This window comes from Ceratotherium simum, chromosome 23 (assembly GCF_057802395.1).
Source record: "Ceratotherium simum simum isolate JZ-2026a chromosome 23, ASM5780239v1, whole genome shotgun sequence".
Taxonomy (NCBI): Eukaryota; Metazoa; Chordata; class Mammalia; order Perissodactyla; family Rhinocerotidae; genus Ceratotherium; species Ceratotherium simum.
Genome location: NC_141922.1, coordinates 33,611,165 through 33,630,920, shown reverse-complemented (window position 1 = coordinate 33,630,920; position 19,756 = coordinate 33,611,165). Strand labels below are relative to the sequence as shown.

The 19,756-nt window shown below is 41.1% G+C and overlaps 1 protein-coding gene across 1 annotated transcript in view; it reads left to right on the top strand.

The window, feature by feature from the left end:
- The first annotated feature begins 6,120 nt into the window (after window positions 1-6,120).
- OXR1 (oxidation resistance 1) overlaps window positions 6,121-19,756 on the top strand; it is a 508,823-nt gene continuing 495,187 nt past the window's right edge. The window contains exon 1 of the mRNA XM_087447551.1: window positions 6,121-6,262. The gene's annotated coding sequence lies outside the window, so the exon portion shown is untranslated. The remainder of the gene's footprint in view (window positions 6,263-19,756) is intronic.

Genomic DNA, 19,756 nt, shown 5'->3' with positions numbered 1-19,756 from the left:
CTTCATTCTCATAAATAAAATATTTTATTTATTTATTTTTTTTTTTAATTTTTTGTTTATTGCAGTAACATTGGTTTATAACATTGTAAAAATTTCAGGTGTAAATCATTGTACTTCTATTTCTGCATAGATTATATCATGTTCACCACCAAAATACTAATTACAACCCATCACCACACACATGTACCCAATTATCCCTTTCACCCTCCTCCCTCCCCCCTTCCCCTCTGGTAACCACCAATCCAATCTCTGTCCCTATGTGTTTGTTTATTGTTGTTATTATCTACTACTTAATGAAGGAAATCATACGGCATTTGACCTTCTCCCTCTGACTTATTTCACTTTGCATCATGCCCTCAATGTCCATCCATGTTGTCACAAATGGCTGGATTTCATCGTTTCTTATGGCTGAGTAGTATTCCATTGTGTATATATACCACAGCTTTTTTATCCATTCGTCCCTTGATGGCCACTTAGGTTGCTTCCAAGTCTTGGCTATCGTGAATAAGGCTGCAATGAACACAGGGGTGCATGTACCTTTGCAAATTGGTGTTTTCAAGTTCTTTGGATAAATACCCAGCAGTGGAATAGCTGGATCATATGGTAGTTCTATCATTGATTTTTTGAGGAATCTCCATACTGTTTTCCATAGTGGCTGCACCAGTTTGCACTCCCACCAGCAGTGTATGAGAGTTCCCTTCTCTCCACAACCTCTCCAACACATGTTGTTTCCTGTCTTGTTAATTATAGCCATTCTGACGGGCGTGAGGTGATATCTCATTGTAGTTTTGATTTGCATTTCCCTGATAGTTAGTGATTTTGAACATCTTTTCATGTGTCTGTTGGCCATCTGTATATCTTCTTTGGAGAAATGTCTGTTCAGGTCTTTTGCCCATTTTTTAATTGGGTTGGTAGGTTTTGTTGTTGAGATGCATGAGTTCTTTATATATTTTGGAGATTAAGCCCTTATCAGAAGTATGGTTTGCAAATATCTTCTCCCAATTGTTAGGTTGTCTTTTCGTTTTGTTGATGGTTTCCTTTGCTGTGCAGAAGCTTTTTAGTTTGATGTAGTCCCATTTGTTTATTTTTTCTATTGTTTCTCTTGCCCGGTCAGATGTGGTGTTTGAAAAGATGTTGCTAAGACTGATGTCGAAGAGCGTACTGCCTATGTTTTCTTCTAGAACTTTCACAGTTTCAGGTCTTACATTCAAGTCTTTAATCCATTTGGAGTTAATTTTTGTGTATGGTGTAAGGTAAGGGTCTACTTTCATTTTTTTGCATATGGCTATCCAGTTTTCCCAACACCATTTGTTGAAGAGACTTTCTTTTCCCCATTGTATGTTCTTGGCTCCTTTGTCAAAGATTAGCTGTCCATAGATGTGTGGGTTTATTTCTGGGCTTTCGATTCTATTCCATTGATCTGTGTGTCTGTTTTTGTGCCAGTACCATGCTGTTTTGGTTACTATAGCTTTGTAGTATATTTTGAAATCAGGAGTGTGATACCTCCAGCTTTGTTCTTTTTCTCAGGATTCCTTTAGCTATTCGGGGTCTTTTGTTGTTCCATATAAATTTTAGGATTCTTTGTTCTATTTCTGTGAAAAATGTTGTTGGAACTTTGATAGGGATTGCATTGAATCTATAGATGGCTTTAGGAAGTATGGACATCTTAACTATGTTAATTCTTCCAATCCAAGAGCACGGAATATCTTTCCATTTCTTTGTGTCTTCTTCAATTTCTTTCAGAAATGTTTTATAGTTTTCGGTGTACAGATCTTTCACCTCTTTGGTTAAGTTTATTCCTAGGTATTTAACTCTCTTTGTTGCAATTGTAAATGGGATGGTATTCTTAATTTCTCTTTCTGCTACTTCGTTGTTAGTGTACAGAAATGCAACTGATTTTTGTATGTTGATTTTGTATCCTGCAACTTTCCCATATTCGTTTATTACTTCTAAAAGTTTTCTGGTGGATTCTTTAGGGTTTTCTATATATAAAATCATGTCATCTGCAAATAGTGACAGTTTCACTTCTTCCTTTCCAATTTGGATCCCTTTTATTTCTTTCTCTTGCCTGATTGCTCTGGCTAGGACTTCCAATACTATGTTAAATAGGAGTGGTGACAGTGGGCATCCTTGTCTGGTTCCTGTTCTTAGAGGGATAGCTTTCAGTTTTTCACCATTGAGGATGATATTAGCTGTGGGTTTCTCATATATGGTCCTTATTATGTTGAGGTACTTTCCTTCTATACCCATTTTATTCAGAGTTTTTATCATAAATGGATGCTGTATCTTGTCAAATGCTTTCTCTGCATCTATTGAGATGATCATGTGATTTTTATTCTTCATTTTATTAATGTGGTGTATTACGTTGATTTGCGAATGTTAAACCATCCCTGCATACCTGGAATAAATCCCACTTGATCATGGTGTATAATCTTTTTAACATATTGTTGTATGCGATTTGCTAGTATTTTGTTGAGGATTTTCGCATCGATGTTCATCAGTGATATTGGCCTGTAATTTTCTTTTTTTGTGTTGTCCTTGTCTGGTTTTGGTATCAGGGTAATGTCAGCTTCATAGAATGAGTTAGGGAGCTTCCCCCCCTCCTCAATTTTTTGGAAGAGTTTGAGAAGGATAGGTATTAAGTCTTCTTTGAATGTTTGGTAGAATTCACCAGGGAAGCAGTCTGGTCCTTGACTTTTATTTTTGGGGAGGTTTTTGATTACTGTTTCGATCTCCTTACTGGTGATTGGTCTATTCAAATTCTCTACTTCTTCTTGATCCAGTTTTGGAAGGTTGTATGATTCTAAGAATTTATCCATTTCTTCCAGATTGTCGAATTGGTTGGCATATAGTTTTTCATAGTATTCTCTTATAATCTTTTGTATTTCTGAGGTGTCTGTTGTAACCTCTCCTCTTTCATTTCTGATTTTACTTATTTGTGCCTTCTCTCTTTTTTTCTTGGTGAGTCTAGCTAAAGGTTTGTCTATTTTGTTGATCTTTTCAAAGAACCAGCTCTTGGTTTTATTAATTTTTCTATTGTTTTTGGTCTCTATTTCATTTATTTCTGCTCTGATTTTTATTATTTCCCTTCTTCTACTGATTTTGGGCTTTGTTTGTTCTTCTTTTTCCAGTTCCTTTAGGTGCATTGTTAGATTGTTTATTTGAGATTTTTCTTGTTTGTTGAGATAGGCCTGTATTGCTATAAACTTCCCTCTTAGAACCGCTTTTGCTGTATCCCATAAATTCTGGCATGTCGTATTTTCATTTTCATTTGTCTCCAGGTATTTTTTGATTTCTTCTTTGATTTCTTCGTTAACCCAGTCGTTGTTCAGTAGCATTTTGTTTAATCTCCATGTATTTGTGGCTTTTCTGATTTTCTTCCTATAGTTGATTTCTAGTTTCATACCTTTGTGGTCAGAAAAGATGCTTGGTATTATTTCAATCTTCTTAAATTTATGGAGACTTGTTTTGTGGCCTAATATGTGATCAATCCTGGAGAACGTTCCATGTGCATTTGAAAAGAATGTGTATTCTTCGGTTTTTGGATGAAATGCTCGGTATATATCTACTAGGTCCATCTGTTCTAGTGTGTCGTTTAAGGCCAATGTTTCCTTATTGATCTTCTGTTTGGATGATCTATCCGTTGGTGTAAGTGGAGTGTTAAAGTCCCCTACTATTATTGTGTTACTGTCTATTTCTGTTTTTATGTCTGTTAATAATTGCTTTATATATTTAGGTGCACCTACATTGGGTGCGTAGATATTTACAAGTGTTTTATCCTCTCGTTGGATTGTTCCCTTGATCATTATGTAATGTCCTTCTTTGTCTCTTTTTACAGTTTTTGTTTTAAAGTCTATTTTGTCTGATATGAGTACTGCTACCCCAGCTTTCTTTTCATTGCCATTTGCGTGGAGTATCTTTTTCCATCCCTTCACTTTCAGTTTGTGAGTGTCTTTAGGTCTGAAGTGTGTCTCTTGTATGCAGCATATATATGGGTCTTGTTTTTTTATCCAGTCAGCCACCCTATGCCTTTTAATTGGAGCATTTAGTCCATTGACGTTTAAAGTAACTATTGATAAGTATGTACTTACTGCCATTTTTTAACTTTTTTTTTTTTTCCTCAGTGTTTTAGTAGTCCTTCTCTGTTCCTTACTTCTTCTATACAGAATTGATGGTCACTTTAGTTTGACCTCTGTCTGAAAGCTGTACTCTTTAACTACCCTCCTCCCTCCTTTTATGTTTTTGATATCATATCCAACCTCTTTTTGTGCATTTGTATCCATTACGTTCTAATCGTGGAAATAGATAATTTTTCCTATTTGTGGTCTTCTCTTTTCCCCTTAAATCAGTCCCTTTAACATTTCTTGTAACACTGGTTTCTTGGTGACAAACTCCTTTAATTTTTGCTTATCTGGGAAAATTTTGATCTCTCCTTCCATTTTGAACGATAACCTTGCTGGGTAGAGTATTCTTGGCTGTAAGTTTTTTCCTTTTAGCACTTTAAATATATCATGCCATTCTCTTCTAGCCTGTAAGGTTTCTGCTGAGAAGTCAGCTGATAGCCTTATGGGGTTTCCTTTGTATGTAACTTGACATTCTCTTGCGGCTTTTAGGATTCTCTCTTTATCTTTAATTCTGGACATTTTGATTATGATGTGTCTTGGTGTGGGCCTCTTTGGGTTTATCTTGTTTGGGGCTCTCTGTGCCTCCTGTACCTGGATGTCTGTTTCCTTCCTTAGGTTAGGGAGGTTTTCCTCTATTATTTCTTGAAATAGATTCTCTGCCCCCTTGTCTCGCTCTTCTCCTTCCGGGACACCTATAACATGGATGTTAGTGCGCTTGATGTTGTCCCAGAGGTCCCTTAGACTGTCCTCACTCTTTTTAATTCTTTTCTCTTTTATCTGTTCACCTTGGGTAATTTCTTCTAGTCTTTCTTCCAGCTCACAGATCCGTTCTTCTGTATCCTCTACTCTGCTTTTGAGTCCCTCTAATGAGTTTTTCATTTCCAGTATTGTATTCTTCATTTCTGATTGGTTCTTTTTTATATCTTCCATTTCTTTGTTGACATTCTCACTGAGTTCATCTATTCTTCTCCCCAGATCAGTGAGCATCCTTAACACTCTTAGTTTGAACTCTCTGTCAGGTAGGTTGCTCATTTCTGTTTCACTAAGTTCCTTTTCTGGGGTTTTGTCCTGTTCCCTTACTTGGAAGGTATTCTTTTGCCTCTTCATTTTGCCTCTTTCCCTGTGCTTGTGTCTACGTATTAGGTAGGTCAGCTACGTCTCCTGCTCTTGGATAGGTGACCTTATGTAAGTGATGGCTTAGGAGGCTTCCAGTGTGCTTCCCTCAGTTCTCAATGTTCCAGTGGTGACCCCTATGTGGGCTACGTGTATCCTTCTGCTGTGGCCTGTTTGCTCTCCCTGTAGGCGCCCAGGGAGGCTGAGTTATGCTCCTGGCCAGCTGTTGTAATGCTCAGCTGCTTGTAGTTGTTGTGGGCCCTTCAGTCTCTTTATCAGCTGTGGGGAGCCCCAGCACAGTTGGCTGCAAGTTCTAATACCACATTTGTGTTGTAGTATTTCTTTTAAGTGAGTAGGCCCCCACCATGGCAGGTTGTTAGGCTCAGGGCCTTACAATTGCTGTAAGCCTCTAGCCTATTAGGTCTCTTGTCAGCTCTCTGAGGATTGCAGCTGGGTGGGGCTGGCCTCAGGCACAGGAGCACCCAATTGTTTCAGGTTTTGGAAGGTGGGGCAAACCTCCTATGTGGGTCTTTGAGAAGCACAAGTCTTCTGCAGCTGACAAGCCCTGTTACCCACAGGTCCACACACACAGTCAACACAGTCCTGCCCCGTGTGAGCGCCCCGACCTCCCCAAGTGGACCCAGTCTCTCCACGGCGTGAGCCCCACACACTCTGCCACCGCCCCACACTCTCCACCCGCTCCTTGTGCACACCCTGCCCCGCTCAAGTCAGCTCGGTTGCCAGGCTGCAGAGAATCCAGTCACCAATCTATGCAGGCCCACAAGTTGCCTGAGGGCTTGTTGTTGGGTGGGGCCAGTCTCTAGGGTGGGCTGCCTGCCCTGGCTGAGCTGGATTAAATCGGTGCTCTAGCGGGTGGAGCAGACCCTGGGCTAGCAGGTCTCAGGGAGAACTCCAATGGCGTCTGTGTCAGCAAGCTCACACCAGGCCACAACAATGGCCGCCGCCAATGTCCCAGTCCCTGGAGAGGTCTCACCCCTCACCGAGATGTACTCAGGGCCTATTAGGTGAGTCTCTTGTCACCGAAGCACTGTACACCTTTCTTTCTGGTGATTTTAGGATGCTTTCTGGAACGGGTGAGTTTGTGTGCGGGCCCTTTAAGAGCCAGTTTTAGCTTCTTTGTGAACCGGGTTTTCTGGGGGTACTCCCCAATGCTTTAGTAGCAGGCACAGTCAGATATTATGCTGCTGGTCTCAATTGTGCTGGGTCCACGATACGCCCACAGCAGGGGCGCTCCCCGGCTCAGGGCCCCGCGCCTCCAGGGAGGCTGCGTACCTGTGAGCTGCTCCCGGCGGCCGTGACGCTGGCGGCTTGTGAAGGCGGCGTTTTTCTCTCCAGAAGGGAGTCTCTGCCTCTTCTACCCCAGTTAGGATTGTCCGTTGTTGCAGGAGTTCCTCTTATCCAGTTTTCAGTTCTGTCTCAGGGGTAATTTTTCCACGAGTAGTTGTAAATTGGCTGTGTCCACGGGAGGAGGTGAGTTCAGAGTCTGCCTACGCCGCCATCTTGACTCCTACCAATAAAATATTTTAGACTCTATAATTCTGAGATGCTTAGCAGGGAGCTGAGGGATGCTGGGGCAGGAGTTTTGGGGAAGGAGAATGCCCATAAATCCCTAATAAGAAGCTTTCTCCTCTCCATGAACGTTTTTATTTCTATAGCAGTTTTTTTATTCCTCTGTCTCTGGTGTCTGTTAAGGCTTGTAGCAGACACTGTTGGATCTCTAAGCAAATGGGTCCCCCTACCTCACCCTTCCATCATGACAGACCCCTTTTCAGATGTTTGCTCTCTGCACGACTCTGTGCTCATAGATGTCAGGATCTCTAGCCTCTAGAGTGTGGATCTTGATTAGTCCAAGCCAATGGAATCATGGTAATTCTATCTTGCTGGCTAGTGATTTGCTTAGGACAGGTCATGGCACCCAACTCTGGAGAATGAGACAGGAGGAGAAGGCTGGTAAATGAGCTATGCTTTTTGAAAAAGGATTTTTGCTCCTAAAGAGAAATACAGAAGATGAAAAATTGTTGTTTCCTGCCTCTGGATACTGTTTGATGAAGATATGATTGTTGAAACTGTTACAGCTATCTTAAGATCACTAGAAGTGCTACAGGGGGGCAAAACTGAGCTGTTAAGGATAAAACTGATTGAAGGTATATAAATAACCTGCCCTACCTCAGATCTTCTTGTTACATGACACTGTAAATTTGCTTTCCTTTTATGACTTAAGAGTTAAGGTTTTTATTACTCATAGCCAAAATCTTATCAACTGATACAGGGCCCTACTGAATAGGGCAGAGTGAGGAAAAAAGGTTATAGGACAAACGCTGACCTCCAGCCACTGTGGGTGTGGAGAGTGGGTGAAAAGGGCACAATTCTGGGGCTTCCTTCTGGGTGAAGGAACCTGAAGAAATAGATCTAAGAAAGGTAATTGGAACCCCGTGTGGTCCAGATTCTACTCAGTGTCAAATTAAAGACAATGGTAGTGGGATGAAAAAAATCACAAATAAAAGTAATTCCAATATTTCCTTGGCTTCTCAAAAACACCAAAATGTTTGGGTGAGATTAGCATATAGCTAACTTACATTATAAACTTAAAAAAAAAAAGCCTATTTCTGTGACCTCAACATTATCCATAGAAATATCAGCTACTCCCCCAAACCTCTTTCTCTCCCAATTTTGACTCCCCATCTACTGCTGCTCGCAGCCACAGACTAAGCTCCTTCCAGTGCTGCTTTTTCTCCCCACTTCTCCTGTCTTTCACCTTCATTCTTTCTTCCTTGCACCAGGGCAAGTATATTTTGTCAATTTAGGAGGCAAATTCCCCATCCTGGCTTTTCCCAAGCCCATTGCTCTCTGTTATTGCCGCAATACTGTGGCAAAAAAAACCTCAAGAACTTATATGGCAAAGTCAGATTTTTCTTAGGGGCCAGGAGCACAAGGCTGTGAACACTCACACCTCATATATTACTATTTTTTGTTCTTGAAAATTCACAGCTCCAGACTGGGAAACTCTACAGGACAAATGACCTGGTTTCATCAACAAATAAGTTGCAAGGTGGGGTGAGGAGAAAGACAGAGATAAAGGGGGAACTTATGGTTGGAGAAAGACTGACGAAATACATCAACCAATCGTAATTCACGGATCTTATTTGGATTTTGATTCCACCCCCCTCCCGAAAAAACACGCTCATATTTATGACGTTTATGAGATAATTGGAAATTAGAACATTAACTGAATATTTGTTAATATTAAGGAAATACTGTTAATTTTATTTGTAATAATGGTATTGTATGTATGTTTTTTAAAAGAGTTGTTAACTTTTAAAGATATCTACTAGAATATTTGCAGATCCAATTTTACAGTCAGGTATTCTCTTCCAAAATAATATGGGAAGGGTGGAAGTGGCCACAAATTGATCCTTATTGAAGCTGGGAAATGAGTACGAAAAGGTTCGTTATATTCTTTTTCTGTTTGAGGTTCAATTTCTCTGTAATAAACGATACATAGATGATGATGATGATGATGATGATGATGATGATGACAGATGATAGATAGATAGATGAGAGAGAATCTTACAGGAATAGATGATAGACAAACCTGAAAACAACACTGGCAGGTGACTTGGTGAGGGCTGCATGACTAGGCCTGGGAAGAATAATCCTGGAGACTCCATGGTTTCCGTGAGCATGTGTCATGCACATCAATGATCTACCTGCATCATTCTTGTGTTAGAACTTGTATTTCAGGCCTACTACATGATATTTGCAAGGATTTTGAAGGGCACCATGACCCTTCCAGATTTGCTCAGCATCCAACTACCCATTTCACATATCCACACAGAAAACATTTTCTAAATATAGCCTTTGTTGACACATCTGCTTGAAATAGGATGGTGAGGCAAGTCCAAGTCATTAGATAAATCTGTAGCAATTTTCTTTTAGTCATTAATGCCATCAGCCATGTGGAAAAGGAGTTTTTTAAATCCGTTTCTGTCTTCCATAATGTGTATATTCAGGTTTTCATCTCTTCTCCATATTTAGCATGGTTCACACGTGAAAAGAAGGCCAGAAGCCAAATTATGTTTAAACATCCCATTTGAAGTTGTCTCAGAAGATGTAAAATTGTTTTTCATTCATTATGACTCACTCTTTTATGAAAGACCTCAAGTTCAGATTCTAATATCTTCAAAATATTCATTCAGTTTTGTTAATCTGAATTTAACTTCATTTCTAATGGCTCTGATGCAATTCTTTTCCATTACTCATTTTTATTCATACAATGCAGTGCCGATTTCTAATTCTGTGGAACTGATTGTGGACTTTAGTTACTGAAACAAATAACTCTCAAACTCAAACCATTTGTGTATTCCTGTAACTTGGAGTTCCCTTTGTACAACTTTCTCCACCTAAAAAAAATGTAATTCCTTGCTTAGTTACTCAGCTATGTAATTCTTCAGAGCGTGTCAAAAGTTCAGCCTACAGTTTAGCGTGTTCAAGATTAGGAAGGTTATCATCTCAAATCTCATAACATCAATGAATTCCTGAAGAAGATTGACATATATTTTAATATAGTGGGGGAAGTGGACCAGGAACAAAAAGAGCAAAGGAATCTTATAGAGAGGGCATTTGTCTTTTTCTTCCTCATCTAACATCTGACCTCCTTTCTATGTTTCAGAAATTCTCTGAACCTAAGTGTTAGTAGGAAGCAGAGTCCATCTTCTACTATAAAAGCCCAAAAGGCCAGTTCATTGCTTTCTGAGCCTCTGAGGTGGCTACTGTTCAGACTTGTGATCCAGGCTCAGCCAATCAAATCCACCTGACTTGGATTTGGAGTCTGGAGCTAGTGACATAAAGAAGCAGGGAGATTATTTCTGTTGCAGAAGCAGCAGCAGCATCCAGTGTCCTGAGGTAGGATCGGCAGTGTCGCCATGGTGACAGCCGGTGCCCTGTGCCAGCAACAGTGTGGGCACAATCTGCAGCATTCATGTCTGCTGGCATTATTACTCTTCTCACCGGACTGCTTCTCAAAACTGGCTTCCTTTTTGGTTCAGGCTGCACTGTCAACTTTTACACTTGCCCGTTTCCTGACTGGTTCCTTGTTTTTGCCAAAATTCTTCAAGTAACCCAATATCTGTTCAATAAATTATTTTTCAGTTTCATTCGGCTGAAGTCAGCTTCTGATGGTGGTAAGTAAGAACACTGATTTTGTGGAAAATTGTGCCAAGAGTGGCTGAAGCACAGAACCTCTAGGAATCTGGGAGGTAGGGACCCTCCAGTCACTCTTAAGAGATAGAAAACTGGTAGCCCAGGACCTGCCATGAAAAAACATCTAATAAAATTATCCCCTGAGTTCCCTTGGAACAAAATGCCCACCAAAGGCGAAATTTTGGAGGTCAGTGTCACTGATGACATATGAAAGGCATGTGGTATTGAATGACTGTAGGACAGGATGGCATGAGGGCTTTTAAGAGCACTTATCAGCCAAAAAACAAATGAGACACTCAGACCCCAAAATCTATCTCAAGGCATGGACCAGTGTGTCTAGTCCTGGCACACCACCTCCTCCTCCTCCACCCACAGCTGTGTGGTTTAGAGATGATTCTGTTCAGTGTGCTGGTATCAGCTGGAAGTGGACTGCTGGAGAGTTACATCCCCAGTGAGCATCACATAAAAGGCAGTGGATAAGGCAAGTCTTATCAGCAGGCAAAACTTTGTGCAGTAGATGTCTTTGTCCTCTTTGCCTAAAAGGAGGGTTGTCCTAAAATCAAGATCTACACCAATTTATGGAGAACTGATGGTTTGACTTGATGTTCATGGAGCAAAAAATGAAATGAGAGAAGGTCAGTGACAAATAAGTTTGGGGGAAAAGTTCTGCATAAACCCAGTGTATAAGGATAAGTGTTATATGGATTCTCACCAGGACTCCCTCTCTGGAAAGGGTGTTTCGTAATTAGGAGGATAGAGGATTCACTCTGGATCCTTCCTGAGTCACTCCAGTGCTTGTTGAGTGGTCTCATGCACAAAGTGACCAGAGTAGCTGTATCAGTTGTCTATTGCTGTGTAACAAACCGCCCCAAAACTTAGTAGCTTAAAACTAAGGACTGGGGAAAACTTGGGAGAATCATAACATGTACACTTGCTGTGGTATTTCAGGGTCCTTCCTTCTGGGGATCAGGCCTCTCCTTCAGTCCACAGTTTCCAGGTCCAACAACTGTCTCAGATCTAGGCAAAGGATTATAATTTGGGGAGGGGGTGAGTGCAACTGCCCTTACCCTCTCAATCATTCATTCTTGATTTCTTTTTGTTGCATAGTTTGAGTAGTACCTTGACTAACTGCTCATTTATTTTGCCCTAGGGACAACCATTTCCATAACTCTCTGAGAATCAGGCACCACCTGGCAGCTTTTCCAAATTTGCCACTGGTTTAAATGTGTCTACCTGACTTCCAGCAGTTAAGTGCTGCCACTGAACTCTGTTGTTTCAAGGATCTTTGCCTCCCCACTGCAAATCTTGCTATTAGCCCTCGCCTACAGAAGATGGCCACCTCTGACCTTTTCACTGATGCTGACACCCCTCTCTCCAGGATATTCTGTATTGCTTTGGTGAATGGTGTATCCTCTGGGCTCTCATATGGAACATTGTTCCCTGGTGAGACTTCTGGCCTTGCATAATATATTGATAGCATATTCCCTCTACCATATCCACATCTCTGAGCCTTTTAATCCCTTCTTACACTCTATGTCTTGGAAACTCTGGCATTTATACCTTATGTGTGGTCCATGACTAGCAGCTTGTCGCCACCATCTCCCCAAGTCCTTGCCAGAATGTTCAATTGTCTATCCCAGGAGAATGATCCCAAATAAATAAATAAACTCTCCCTTATCTGTTTTTCCCTTCTGTTTTGCCCAACCTGATCAAGCCCTCACCAAATCCAGGGTCATGTGTGCTCCCCCAGGTCCTAAGGGTGCATGTTAGCAGGTTCTGCAGCAATTTGGAGGTGTACTCCCTTTCTTCCTTATTAGGCCCAGCATGTCCCTACCTGAGATAATGTAACTCAACCCTAGTTATTGACTAGTAGACAGAAGGGGGTTGATTGCTGATGCTGGGCAAATGGGGGTACATATATTGTCTTTGGGAGGAGAGGCTTCGCCTCATTTCCAAATGAGGAGGTTCCTAGTCTGTAACAGGGAGAAATAAGCCTTTTTTGAAGGCCCAAAGGACTCAAGGAGATCTGGGAATTCAAGATTTTTAGGACAGCAATCCCATCCCACGAGCCATGGTCCCGTTTTTCTTTTCAACTAGGGCCTGGTGCAGTGGACCTGCCCTGGAAGGATTGGGACCTTTTGGGAGCCCAACCACTCTTCAGTCCTGGCCTGGTCCTTGTTTTCCCTGTCCTTCTGCTGCAGGAGCTGAGAGACTCTTTCATGCTACCAAGAAGGTCCTCTGGCTTTCAAACCTAACCTTTAAGTGAAGATTAATTATTCTCAGCTTTTTGTTGTATTTTTCCAAAGCATTGGTCAAGTTTAGCCAGAGCCACCCAACTCCACCCTCCTTGTAGTTGCTATTTTCCCCATGTTTCTCAAACACTTCACACATCACACTAGCTAGTGCGTTCCCTTCTGCCTGTATGCCGTCCCCGTTTTCTGCAGGTGAAACTCAACAATTACCCTGTCTTGTGCCAGGATCCTCTGCGTCCTGCCTACCACCGGTAATGAGGTCCTGGTTGCCCGCCTTGCAGCTATGTGATCCTGCTCCCAATCCAATCCCTGTGTGGGATCTCTTGGGTCACTCCTACCACCAACTCTCACAGATTGGGTTCCTAGATTCTGAGACGGAGATTAGCCTAGAGGAGGTTTATTAGGAAGTGCTCTTTGGCTCAACTCCTGTGGAAGGGAAGGGAAGGGGAGGGAAGCAAGCAGAATTGGGCAGAGGGAGAAGTAGAGCAGCAACGCAGTCTTAGGCAAAGCCTACATTGACCCTATGGAAGTCCTGAGTATGGAGCAACCCTTCACAGCTGTCCCAAGTCGGAGAAAGGAGATTGGGTAACCACAGAAAGCCAGCCTTGTCAGACAGCTCTCTTCAGCTGAGGCCATCCCCATAGAGGGTTGACAGATGGGGGCTGTCCACAAAAAGCAGTGTTACCAGAAGCTGGGTGAATAAGACCTACATTTCATGTCATGTACACTGCATCAAAGCATCCACCAGAAGGTATCTGCCTCATAGAGGGAACAAGGAAGAGTGCAAATGGAGCCAGGTAATCTCTTGGGGGCATCTCCAGTACTACTTTGACTACTAGGAAAAAAAAAACAGACGAGTACAGGAACCCTTGTAGTCCATATGACTGGACTATTTCAGAAGAATTTTAACGAGCTATATGTGAGTTTGCCTGATGATGCTATTTACTCAGGTTACTGACAAAGTCTACTCTACAAAAACACATTCATAGGGGAAGTACATAGGAGGGGTAACTGTCCTGGCCTTAATGTAGTCATGGAAGGCTTCACATTCAAGATTTAGTTAGATGAAAATGAGGGGAGAGCATTTTAGGTGGAGGTACAGCAGTGGCAGAAGCCCAACATAAGGAAGTAAGCCATGTTCAGTGCACTGCAAGGCATTTGATACTAAAGATATTTTGGCATCAGAAATAAAGGTTTGGAGGGTAAAGACTACAAATGTTATTCCCTTTGCACAGTGACAAAGCAATCAGGAAATATTAATTATCCTCACTGTTTCAATCACTGCATATCGTTTGAATGGTGACATCAGTCAACATAAAAGAATGTGATCTCAATGAAAGAATTCACAGTAAATTTTGGATTTATTTGCTGATATGTTTTCAACCATGACTGTTAATCGTTCATAATCACCTGCTCTTGTTTGTCTATTACTTTAGCATACTCAACATCTAACCCCAAAAGATCTCAGTTAGGAAGGAAAAGGTACTATATCATTTTCTGTGCACTTGACTCTGACTGTGGTTCAACTTAAGATATGGCTCTTGTTGACCTATGCTGGTGTCATCAGGCCATTATTTCTTTTACTTTTGTATATTGTCTTTTCAAAACAGGGGGCAGGATGAGGATGTTGAACTCTCCCCCACTAATCATCCTATTCCTAGCTAATGTGTCTGCTCAGATTCACAGGAGCCTCAAGCTGGTCACAGTGGTGACGCAATGGCTTTCTGTGAATAACTTCATGCTCCCTGGGAAGGCATTGCATGACCTTACATGCCATCTGCCGAGCCATCTGCGTCTTACTCTGGATCCTAAATAAAAGCAATAGTCCCTGCTAATTTATATGTACCTTTCATTCAACAACCACTTATTGAAAGCCTACTATGTGAAAGGCAACTCTGCAAGGTGCTGTGGGTAAAAAAGTCTCACAGAGAAGAGCAATACGCAAACACCTAACCACGAAACAGTTTCATAAGTGATACATAAAAGCACGTGCAAATTCTAAGGGAAGAGTATGTACGTTGGAAAGAATGTGCATAAAGATTCTCTCTATGTGAAAGTGTGTACATGCTAACAAGCATTTAATTCAGTCATACATAAAAAAGAATCAATGGCAGCGATATGGTGTTTGAATCGTCTTTAGTCAGGTAATTATACAGGTCATAAAATGAATAAAGGTGCACTGCTTTCAGCTTCTGAAGCATTACCTATTACTCATCCTTGAATGAACAGACACCCAGGGAGAGAAAGATAGATGGGCTTGGTGGGGGAGAGTGAGGACCTTAAGAGAAGCAATGTTCCTTGTTATACTTGCAGCCATTGATGTTATTGCATATTCCTATGTGTTAGGCTGCATTTATTTTTTTTTCACAATTTTATTTATTTTTCCCCCAAAGCCCCAGTAGATAGTTGTGTGTCATAGTTGCACATCCTTCTAGTTACTGTATGTGGGACGCAGCCTCAGCATGGCTGGAGAAGCGGTGCGTCAGTGTGCGCCCGGGATCCAAACCCCAGCCGCCAGCAGCGGAGCGCACGCACTTAACCACTAAGCCACGGGGCCAGCCCTAGGCTGCATTAATATTGGGAAAAGGATCCTGCCAGTATGTAAAAATGGGAATAATGTTCTTGGTGTGCTCTCTACTATGCTAATTATGTTTACAACTGTAAAATTTATACAGTTTTCTTTATGGAACACTTACTATGGGCCAGGCACTGGACTGTATTACAGAGGTATTATCATTTAATCCCTCACAGGAACTCTTTGATGTAGCTATTAGTATCCCCATGCACATGAGTAAACTGAGGCTGAGAGATTTTATAATGTAGAAGGCGCTGGGGATCCACAGGAAACAGATGACATATTCAAAAGGGATGATTTTCTTTTTTTTTTTTTTTTTTTTTTTTTTTTTTTAAAGATTTTATTTATTTTATTTTTTCCCCCCAAAGCCCCAGTGGATAGTTGTGTGTCGTAGCTGCACATCCTTCTAGTTGCTGCATGTGGGACTCGGCCCCAGGATGAACGGAGAAGTGGTGCCTCGATGCGCACCCGGGATCCGAACCCGGGCCGCCAGCATCGCAGTGTGCGCACTTAACCACCAAGCCACAGGGCCGGCCAGGGATGATTTTCAAAGGTGGAAATGAGTAAGGAAAACTATAAGGGATGGTTAAGTACACTGAAAAGGCATACAATAATGGCAATAGGAACGTGCAACTGCGAGGAGCCATTATCACACCTGGACTCAAAGGGGAAAGGGGAGGGATGGATGTTACTAGAGCCACATGAAGGTTTGAGGAAAGAAAGGGCATCCTACAGGAGCTGCAACTACAGAGGAATGCAGCCGCTGGCAGAACCACAGGGAATGGAAGAAGTCTACTGGGGGAATACATACTCTGATCTCTCTACTGTCTCTCCTCCCATCCACAATCTCCTGCAGATGCCTCCCATTGACCAACCCCACCCAGTCACGGAAGGAAAGGGAGTCTAGGTGATGTGCTCTGAAAAGTTCAGCACAGAGAGAGTAAGGGGTTGGGGGTAGCTGGGGCAAACAGAGAATGACCAGCACAAATAACTTCCCCAAAGTCACACATCTAGAAAGAAGTAGTGCTGATAGAGTCTGTAAATTGTTATCTTCTACTTCAAAGATCATGTGGTTTCTACTGTGACAAGTCATTTCCTTACAAATTATGTTAATAACCGTTTCAAAGATCATGCACTCTATAAAATCAAGATTTTTAAAAAATGACATCCTTTTTAAAATCTAAATATTTTGGTTCATAAACAAAAGAATTTCTATCAATCAGCTATTCAAAGATTACCTTGATAGGTACTGGGATCCCTTAATGAAGGCATTCAAACCTAGTAGTCACTCAATAAATATTTTATCAATTACTGTACGAACGAATGACTACTTATCAGGGGTCATAGACAAGAAAATTCTTGTACCTCTGCACTTTTCTAATTTGATAAGCTCTGAAGTTTCCTTCTAATGTTAAGATTCTTTGATTCCATAAACATCCAGTATGTTCCTCAGACCTCTTGTTACAAATGAGGATTGCTTTAAGGAATTAGTTGTAGAAGATGCGTGAGCAGTCATAAGACTGGAAATATTAAATTCCCAAGGGGAGGAATCATGAAGGATCATGTCTCAGTCAGGAATGCTTTCAGCTGCTGGCAACAAAAAAATTCTGTGCAGAAAAGTTTAAACGAATAGGAGGAGAGAGTTTGTAAGGCAGTTGTCAGTGCTGATATCTTGATGATTCTCCAGGGGCTTTTGCTCATGGCTGTACATTAGCTGCCGCAGCTCCATCACAAGATTTCGTGATTAAACCCTGAAGGAGGAGGGAGTGGCAATGCCTGTATCAGGAAAGTAAAGGCTTTTCCAGGAATCTCACCACAAGACTCTGCTTCTATTGCGTAACAACCCAGAAGGAGGTCAGGAGAGAGGACTGAAAATGGGAGGTGGGTCAGCCAACCCAAAGTGTCTGCTGGCAGCGTCCCCAGCAGTATCAATCGTAAAAATGGCCCTCCAGCAGGAGATGTTTGCGTCTACTGATAAAGAAAGGAGACAGCCAGCGCAGTCTCATAAGTTCAGATTCCGGCCCTTGTGGGTACTCTGTGTTCCTTCCTTAACATTTCCTCTAGAGAGCAGAGCCCAGGGAATGCCAGCCCACAGCCATCTTGGTTGCTGGTATAGCTGTGAGTGGTAAGTGTGGGGAGTTTCTCTGAACGCGTTTTGAAGGCGAGTACAGCACTTAGAATCAGCCTTACTTCTCTAGCTGTGGAAAGTAGAATTAATCAAACTGGAAGCACCTCTGATTTGGAAGGGAAAACTATAAATTTATTTTAACCTCCAATCTGATTGGATTTCTGACAGTTTTATATGGCATCTGCTTTAATAGCTCTGGCAACAAGGAGCTTACTACCTCACAGGGCCCCATCACTACTTTGTTGTAACAACTTTTAAAAAGTTTTCATATTGAACTGAAGCTGGCAGTCTCTTAAATTCCAACTATCGAGCCTAGGTATTTTTTTCTAGAGCTAAATTGGGATAAATCCCTATTTCTCATGACATCCCACAAATATTTGAAGTCATCTTCCATGTTCACACTTTGGCCACCTTGTCTTGTTTTTAAGCTAGTTGTAATTTAGTATATTGCTTATCCTTTTATACTACAGTTTGACAGTGTCCTTCTTAAATTAAAAAAAAATGTCCTGACACCCAGGAAGAGCACACTACAGATGTGATAATAATATAGGCTGATTCCTTTTCTTTCTATACTACATTTTTGTGGCCCAAGATTACATCAGTTCATGTGAACTGTTGCTCAGTTAGTATAATGTCAATTGCAGAGCTCTAGGGCCTGACTCCAGACACCTTCCTTAAGGTTGACCCAATCTTTTAAGTATTTCATGTCTGCTATGTTCAAAGGCACTTAAGGACAATTTTTTTCCATCCTCAAACTCTTCAATTTATACAATCATCTATCCCAAGGCTCTATTTGCTTGTATTTATACCATCAAACATCTTGTCATATGTCTTGTTGAAATCCATTACACTATATTAATATATTTCCCCTATAAATGAATATTTTTGATAAATAAGGGAACAAAGTGTAGAAAATTTCAATGAAACTACGCAAAAATCCATTAATGTATAAGAATTCTAGAAGTTCTTCAAGATTACTGATTAGAATCTTGAGATTAAATATGCTATCAAAATGACTAAGTATTTAAACAGCAACAACAACAAAATGACATATTTAGCTGGAAAATTTAAAGGAATTATCCCGGAAATATTCCCCTTTTTTTTCCAAAAAATATAAATTTAGTCAGAGTGAAAAGAATTTTAACATATTGAGTGTAGCAGGTGTGGTATAAATGAGAAATGAAGACAAAAAGAATCTTCCAGGGGCTCTAATGTGAAAGCTGTGTCTTGAAAGACAGAAAACACTCACTTGATAATCATGGTATGCAGGGCATATTAAAAGAAAAGAACAGAGAGCAGAGAGAGTAAGCAAACTATTTGTTAACATTTTTAGAGAAGAAGTTGTTAAGAGTCTTCTCACTCCCAATTTGCTTTTTGAAGTATACAGGTAGGAGGCGCTTAAGCAAACAATGGCAAATGCCCAGGCTATTCTGGAAATTATGAACAAACTAAGTGTAGTTAAATGTGTGAGACCAGATGGTAGCTACCTGGAAATTTTAAATTAACCCAAGGAGAAAATTGTTGAATTGTCAGCCACAATGCAAAAAACCTTTCTTTATAACTATAATAATGCTAGGGAAGGAGAGATCACCAATAAGACCCTCAACAAGAGCAGAGTCTCCCCAGGAGACTGTGGAAACTATATCCAGGGCATTATTGTCAAAGCTTGGGCCACTGCACACATTAAAACTTCTAATATAATACGACCTTATTTCTGAAGAGGGCATCATGCTGGCCCAATGAGTACATGGAGAGAATAAACGAAACAAATCCATTCATTCAGCAGTTACTGAGTCCCTATTAGGTTAGATACTGGGGAAAAAAGTACATTTCAAAATATTCCCAAACTCAGGGACCTCAATTCGATACCTGGAGAAAAAAAGCAAACTGATATAATTGTACTTAAATCTTCATGGATTTTCAGGACTTATGCTTGCATTCCCTACCACAGCTATGCCTAGGAGTGGTGGAATCAAGATGCATCACTTTGTGTACCGTTCACTTAATTATGGCCAAAGTTAAATCAGTTGAAATTGGTCAGGAAGACATGCATACTCAGGACTAAAAGTTAAAACATTAAGAAAAGGTGTAAGCAGAAGTCTTAGTGATAAAAAAGACTCACAGAACGATGAAGGGCTATCACCATATGGCAGCAATCAGCTTAAAGGAGTATGTGATAGAGTGGACGAGGGAATGAGTTACCTCAATACAGGAGAGAGCAGCTAAGCTGATCTCCTCTAGGTTTCTATCCTCTCTCTCTGTCCACATAGGCTAGAGATGTTTCTGAGATAGTAGGATTATTTACTTCCAGAAAGTGCCAACTATCGTCATAGGGAAGATTTCT